This window comes from Nelumbo nucifera, chromosome 6, assembly GCF_055504915.1.
Source record: "Nelumbo nucifera cultivar China Antique chromosome 6, China Antique-T2T, whole genome shotgun sequence".
Classification (NCBI taxonomy): domain Eukaryota; kingdom Viridiplantae; phylum Streptophyta; class Magnoliopsida; order Proteales; family Nelumbonaceae; genus Nelumbo; species Nelumbo nucifera.
In genome coordinates, this window is record NC_142654.1 from 66,315,796 (window position 1) to 66,323,588 (window position 7,793).

The 7,793-nt window shown below is 31.4% G+C and overlaps 1 long non-coding RNA gene across 2 annotated transcripts; it reads right to left on the reverse strand.

Moving 5' to 3' along the window:
- Positions 1-2,274: 2,274 nt before the first annotated feature.
- On the reverse strand, positions 2,275-7,254 carry LOC104606841 (uncharacterized). 2 transcript variants are annotated; one of them, XR_016077261.1, is made up of 4 exons: positions 6,721-7,254; positions 4,588-4,920; positions 2,709-2,805; positions 2,275-2,564 (listed from the first exon to the last, which is right to left on the reverse strand). It is a non-coding gene; the product is annotated as an uncharacterized LOC104606841 (long non-coding RNA). The 2 variants fall into 2 exon arrangements; XR_736842.3 differs by having other exon boundaries at positions 4,826-4,920; positions 6,721-7,252.
- Between the last annotated feature and the right edge of the window lie 539 nt (positions 7,255-7,793).

The following is a 7,793-nucleotide window of genomic DNA, read 5'->3' on the forward strand; positions in this document are numbered from 1 at the left end:
TAGTGGTTCAACATTTCAGGTCAAATAGGTTAACCCATGATTTATAGTTAAAAATAATTTTTTTAAAATAGAATAGTACAAAAAATGAAACAATTTTGGGCACAACTATAATATTATATACTAATAATATAAACAAAAATAAATATGATAAATAATAATTATTTTATCAAAGATATAAATGAAATGCAAAATTTAAAACTAGTTTGAAAATGAAACCATTTCCATATCTAGATGGTAGGTAGGTCAATGATCTAACATTCCGGGTCAAATGGGTCAATCTATGATGTCATAACTAAGTGGTGGGTTAGTTGTGGGTCAATCTATGATGTCATAACATTCCGAGTCAAATGGAATACATGATTTAAAATCAAACAAAAAAGCAAAATGGTTTTTCCATCCATATGGTGGGTTAGTGGTTAAACTATTTGTGTCAAATGAATGTTATTATTAAATAATAAAATACACAAAATTCTAGAAAATGTAGAAATTTGTCAATATTTTTGGGTATATTCTATAATATTATATATTCATCATATAAAAAAGTGTGATTAATGAGAACTATTTTCATTAATGATAGAAATGGGATAAAACTCAGGATAAAAAATAAAGAGCATTAATGTCTAACACATGACCCGACTAACCATGTCAAACGATTCAATAATTTAATTAGCTAGGTCATCGTAGGCAAGTGGTTTGGTAGGGATGCAAGCAAATCATATCAAATCTAATCTAATCCAAAGATTCAATTGAATCTCATAAATATTTATTCGAATCTAAATCCAACCAAGATGTCAGATATTCAAATATGATACGATCTGATTTAATTTTTTAAAAAAGTAATAAATTATTAGAAGAAAAAGAAAAATATAACAATTGAAATAAATTAAAAACAAAAAAATATAAGTATTTTTTCAACTATTTCCATCATATAAAAAGTTTACAAAAATGCAATATAAATAACATATTTATAAATAAATAAATAATAAATAACATATATATTATATATAAATAATATATATACTATATATGTAAATAATATATATGTAAATAATTGATTTGACCACAATTTTAAAAGCCAATGTTCAAACAATATTTTGGAATTGTGTTTCCTCTTGGTAAATAAGTAATATATTGAAAAATGACAATTATTGTTAGTAAAGATAGAAATGACTAAAATACAATGAAAAAAATGAATTAATGTCTTAATCATAGTCCATTTTCCTTGTTAAATAGGTTAATGACTCAACTAGTAAGGTTCTTTGGTTACTGATTATCATCATCATCATCATTTGATACTGGCACGTGCAAAAATAAATGCGAAAATAAGAATTACATTTTTTGATGATGAAAATGTAATACATGATTTAAAATCAACTGAAAAAGAAAAAATGGTTTTTCCATCCAAGTGGCAAATTAGTGGTTCAACTATCTATGTCAAATGGATCAACACATGATGTTATTATTAAATAAAAAAATACATAAAACTCTAGAAATTGTAGAAATTTGTAGATAATTTTGGGTACATTCTATAATATTATATATTCATACAACAAGAAAATTGGCTTTTGGCAACAGTAAAAAATTGTTCCCAATATAGGAGAAAATGTTGCCTAATGTTTTAGTTACAAGTGAACAAGATGGATACATTCTATAATATTATATATTCATACAACAAGAAAATTGGTTTTTGGCAACAGTAAAAAATTGTTCCCAATATAGGAGAAAATGTTGCCTAATGTTTTAGTTACAAGTGAACAAGGTGTGGTTAGCGAAGCCGTTGTTAAAACTTTTTAACAACAATCAATTGTTGCAAAATATACTATTCACAAGAGTTGGACCAATTGTTGGCAGCAATAGTGTTTGGCCACAACCAATTGAAATTGTTGCCAAATTTTTTGTTTCAACAACAATTAATAAAAATCGTTGCCCATGTAATTTTTTTACGACAATCATACTACCTGCTAACAATTGAAAATTTGTCTCTAATTAGCATCTTAGGCAATAACCCTACTAGATAGTAGTTGAACAAGCAACAATCAAGCAATTGTTGCCCCAAAGGTTCATATACAACAATCATGTTAATTGTGAAAATTTGTCTTTAATTAGCATCTTAGGCAACAATCCTTCTAGACTGTTGTTGAACAAGCAACAATCAAGCAATTGTTGCCCCAAAGGTTCATATACAACAATCATGTTAATTGTTGTCAATTTACAATTGGCAACAACTAGACAATTGTTTCTTTTGCTTATTTATGGCATAGATTTTCCAAACTGTTGTTGAAGTAGCAACAATCAAGCAATTGTTATCTTTAACTGTTGCAAATTATCAATTTAATTGTTGTTATCTTCACATTGAATATCAGATTTCCATCATATCGAAATAGTAAAAATTCATTATCTAGTATAGAGTGATCTACTAAAAAATCCTGCCACCCTTCCCCTAGATATATGCCACTTGAAGTCTATCTTAATTTGACGAACCAAAGATAACCACTACGATCTTCTAGGATTGCTCTTCCAGCTGCTTTTTTCGAAATGTGCCTCGTAAAATTTGGAGGAATCCGCTACAAAACAACAGAGAAAGAAGAAAAAAAAGAAAAGAAGCTCATCATTCAGATTCAGTTTTAGTAAAGCATTTTCACATATTAAAAACTAGAAATGCCAAGAAAAGGGGAAATGAATTAACAGAAGTAAAAGATTGAGAGTACCAATTGTTGGGTGGGGAGCCCCGGTAGCAAAATCTTGAAGAAGTAAGGCTTCTTGTCTTGACATGAGCTATTTTCACTCCTCTTCACCATCTTTGTCCTGAAGAAGTGAAGGTGCAGACCGAACAGTAATAGAAATTAGATGAAGGTAAAGCAGGAAGCAGGATGACAGGAACTGAATTTGTAGAGGCAGAGTGGTCCATTAACTAGGAAATAAGTAATGGTCCATTAACTCCCTATATCATGGAAACAGTTAGTCATCAAAATTAGACCCCTAAAATTTAAATTTGTGGAGTTGTAAAAGAAATTTAATTAGCTTCTCTACCTTGTGGGGTTTATAGGGAAAGTTCCTATGTAAACTAAAGCATTTTCTCATGAGTTCAGAAAGAAATTTAATTAGCGGCATGAGAGCACCATCAATCTTCTCATGAGTTTTGAAAAAGTATCAACACTCGACACCCAACACCCATTCACCCACTCACTCACACTTTTGTCTCTGGTAAGTGGAGTGGTATCAAGTGAAAACGGGATGGAATGTGGAGAGATCGGTTGGGAGAATCATGGTTTGGTTTCCCTTCTCTGGAGACTGGAGGCAAAGTACAACACGGCAAAGGATGCTATAGAGAGGGTGGAGGGGTCTCACGGGTATTATAAATACTAAATAGCTGGAGACATCTCAGTCTTCTTACAAAATTGAATGAGGTTTTCTTTTCCGTTTTTGGAAAAGTTTAGATTGTTATTTGAGGCTTAAATGTTGGCCTTAAAAGGGTGGTTGACAGGATGACCTTTTCTTTTTCTGTTTCTGATAAACAACCCATCAGAAGATCCCCATAATTCCATGTCTGGGAACCTAGTTACTTACAAATGACCAGATCAGCTGTTGAGAATCCCTCTATTTCTTCATCCAAGCCAAGCAGCATGATACGGTTCCAATCAATACCCGACTCCATTATCCGGATATGGACGGATCATGGGTAGGAAAGAAAAGCCAGCCATTCATATAGGTTTGTTTTATTGAAATCTACAAGGAAAGCCAATACTACAAACAGGAGACTAGGGTCTTCCGTCACCGGAGGCCAGCGGATTGAATTTGGATGTAGTCCCACTACATTATATGAGAAAACTGTATTCATATATGAGACCAGACTTCCTCAAAAATGCCAGCAAAAGAGAAGAAAGAAGAAGAATCCCCATTGCCGTTGCAAACTATTCTTCCTTTAGTTCCTTCCTGGTTTGTTTTTCCTTAACATTTGTTATTTAACTTTTTTTTTTTTTTGTAATTTCCAAAGTTGAAATACAACAAAATTGCAGAAAATGATTAAGGTCTATTTGTGAAACAAAGAATTTTGGACCTCCATGATCCACACAATATGTTTAAGGACAGATAAGAAATAATAATCTATAATCATACCTCTCTCCTATTTTAAAAGGATTTGTTTTTTTTTTCTCCCTTCTTTTCCCCAGTTTCTTTTACCATGTTTTTTATGTTTTTACCTCTCCTTCTTTTCTGTTCAAATTCTAATTGGTGGTGGCAGAGGAATGGTTTCTGTATCTTTTAGCAGAGCCCATGCAGCAATAACAGTAGAAGTAAAGCCAGGAGATGGGAATTCATTACTGCTTTAAATATAAATAAATATACTTCTTATCAAAATAAACTTTTCAAAAAAGAAATAGTCCACTACATATTCATGTGCAACCCATCACCATTCTTCTTTTGACTGCACTGGGTTGGATCAAAATATATTAGTTGGATCAAAATATGCACTGGGTTTGTTGGCAAGTTCAACCATGAACCAAAGCTTTGCCAAACTGCAAAAATAAATACAGAAATAGATAGAAAAGGAATGTTTTCTTTTTGGAGGGAAAAGAAAAGGTTTCATACCTTGATTCTCCTCATCTTATCAGTAAACATAGAATTAAATTCAAATACATCACTTGAAGAGATAGCCTTATTATCTGGCTATTTAATCAAAACTTTGTACTTTGAACATGAAAGTGAATGTAGCAGTTTCTTAACTTCTTGAGAGGGCAGCTTCAACTGTGACATGATCTCAGGAAAACTGAGCCTCTCTGAAGGAGATGGACATAAGAAAGAAATCAGAATTTTAGAGACAACATACCCAAACCAAGATCAATGAAAAATAACTTCTTTTCATCAAAAGTTCCAGGTTGGTCAAGTAGAAAGTTTTCTGGCTTCACGTCTCCATGTACAAACCTAATGAAGAAAAAGAAAATATACAAAAGGGTAAAAACTTCCTAAGAACAGATTAATCATCATCCAAAAAGACTAGAACTTAGAACTAAGTAGTACCCTTTCAAGTGAAATTTCTCAAGGATTGATATTGCCTCCACATTAATGAGAATTATTTTCATTAATGATAGAAATGGGATACAAGTTAGGATAAAAAATAAAGAGCATTAATGTCACACATGACCCCATTAATCATGTCAAATGGTTTAATGATTTAATTAACTAGGTCATTGTAGGCACGTGATTTGGTAGGGATGCAAACAGATCGAATCGGATTTGAATCAAGGTATATTCGAATTCGATTCGATCCGGAAATTTGATCGGATCTCATAAATATTTATTCGAATCTGAATCCGATCAAGATGTTGGATACCCGAATCTAATACGACCCGATTTAATTTAAAAAATAATAAATTATTAAAAGGAAAATAAAATATAATAGCTGAAATAAAGAAAAACAAAAAAATATAAGTATTTTTCAACTATTTTCATCATATAAGAAGTTTACAAATATGCAATATAAATAACATATTTATAAATAAATAATAAATATCATATATATTATATATTATATATTAATGATATATATATAATTGATTCGACCACAATATTAAAAACCAAATATTCAAACAATATATTGGAATTGCATTTCCTCTTGGTAAATAAGTAATTTTTATTATCTCATAAATTAAATAATAAAAATAAAATACAAAATTTTTTATAAATTTTATGAAAAAAATTGAATATGCATTAATATTATATATTCTTCATATTAAACAAAAATATGTTTAAAAAATAAGAATTATTGTTAGTAAAGATAGAAATGGCTAAAATACAAAGAAAAAAAATGAGTTAATGTTTTAATCATAGTTCATTTTCCTGGTTAAATAGGTTAATGGTTCAACCAATAAGGTCATTTGATTGCTGACTATTATCATCATCATCATTTGATATTGCCGCGTGCAGCACACGTACATTTTTACTAGTCTTGATAAAGACAATTACCGAGAAGCTTGGGTCAAACTTGGAGTCATCTCCTTAGTGAACACGACACCTCCTTTATAAATAGGTGAGACACCCCAAGAAAAGTGCAAACTATTGGGAAAGGGTAGATACATTATTCTGGTAGATAATCATTGCCAAGTCCAAACCTTTGTCATCTAACTCCTAAAATAAGGAGACAAGTCCAAACCTTTCACACAAAGCCAAACTACGCACAAACTGCATCAAAGATACAACAGGCAGTGATCCCATCGTAAAGAAGAAAACAAATAAACAATGTAAATGAACATTGGATGGAGAAAAATATATATATAAAATTAAACATGTTGCACTCATTTTTTTTGCCACTCACCTATAAATTATTATGTTAAATTGAACCGGATCTACCATGTCCCAACTAATTGATAGGTACCCAATAATGAATATCTACCAGAATAATGGACAACTTGCAAGTCTATGGTTATTACTACAAAAGCTGAAGGGTAGATACATTATTTTGGTATATAATCATTGCCAAGTTCAAACCTTTGTCATCTAACTCCTAAAATAAGGAGACAAGTCCAAACCTTTCACACAAAGCCAAACTAAGCATAAACTGCATCAAAGATACAGACAGTTACAATTGCAAGATATTTAATCATTTCCAATCCAAAAATAAATAAAATTAAGATATTTACCATAGATACATTATTCTGGTAGATAATCATTGCCATTAAAATAAAAATTTTGAAGCATTTGAAACAAGATTCGGCAGAACATTACCTCTCGAAAATCCCCTGTTTCTTTGGTCGAGTAGCTCTTTTAGAAATGGAAGTTGTGTGTACTCCAAGGCATGGACAAATTCCATTTATATAGATCTCGAGATAACTGCACTCCCCGTTCGTGAGAGAAATTGTGGGAGAGTTCATCCTCTAATGGGCCATTTCGTGGGAGATAACGTCTTCGTGGAGGATAGGGTACGAATGACTAAGGGTTTGAAGGAGAAACCGAACAGGGAGAAATTTAAGAGAGGTTAGGAGAAAAGAAAATAGTGGAAGTTAGAGTGTTCTTCCTCGGTTTCGAGAGAGAAAACGAAGAAGGAGAACATACCAAAATAATCGGAAATAGTGGAAGTTGCAATGTTCTTCCTCGGTTCTGAGAGAGAAATCGAAGAGGGAGAACGTAGTGGGAGAGTGTCTCAACGAAACAGACACAGCAACATGAACAGAATGGAAAATTGCAATTTTGCCCTTCAATATCTAGCCAAACGGTTAGACAAAGAAGGGTAGTACATGTCCACCGGAATGTCCAGAATGGAGAGCTATTCGCTCATATATACACATACATGATTGATTCGACCACAATATTAAAAACCAAATATTCAAGCAATATATTGGAATTGCATTTCCTCTTGGTAAATAAGTAACTTTTATTATCTCAGAAATTAAAATAATAAAAATAAAATATAAAATTTTTATAAATTTTATAAAAAAATTGAACATGCATTAATATTATATATTCTTCATATTAAACAAAAATATGTTTGAAAAATAAGAATTATTGTTAGTAAAGATAGAAATGGCTAAAATACAAAGAAAAAAAAAATAATTATTGCCACATGCAGCGCACGTACATTCTTACTATTCTTGATAAAGACAATTACCGAGAAGCTTAGGTCAGACTTGACAGTCGTCTCCTTAGTGAACATGATACCTCCTTTATAAATAGGTGAGACACCCCTAGAAAAGAGCAAACACTATTGGGAAATGGGGCCACTAAAACTTGGAGAAGAAGCTTTGAGGCGAATCTGAAGACATTGTCTTTAGAATGTTATTTGCCCCCATTCAGTTTCATTG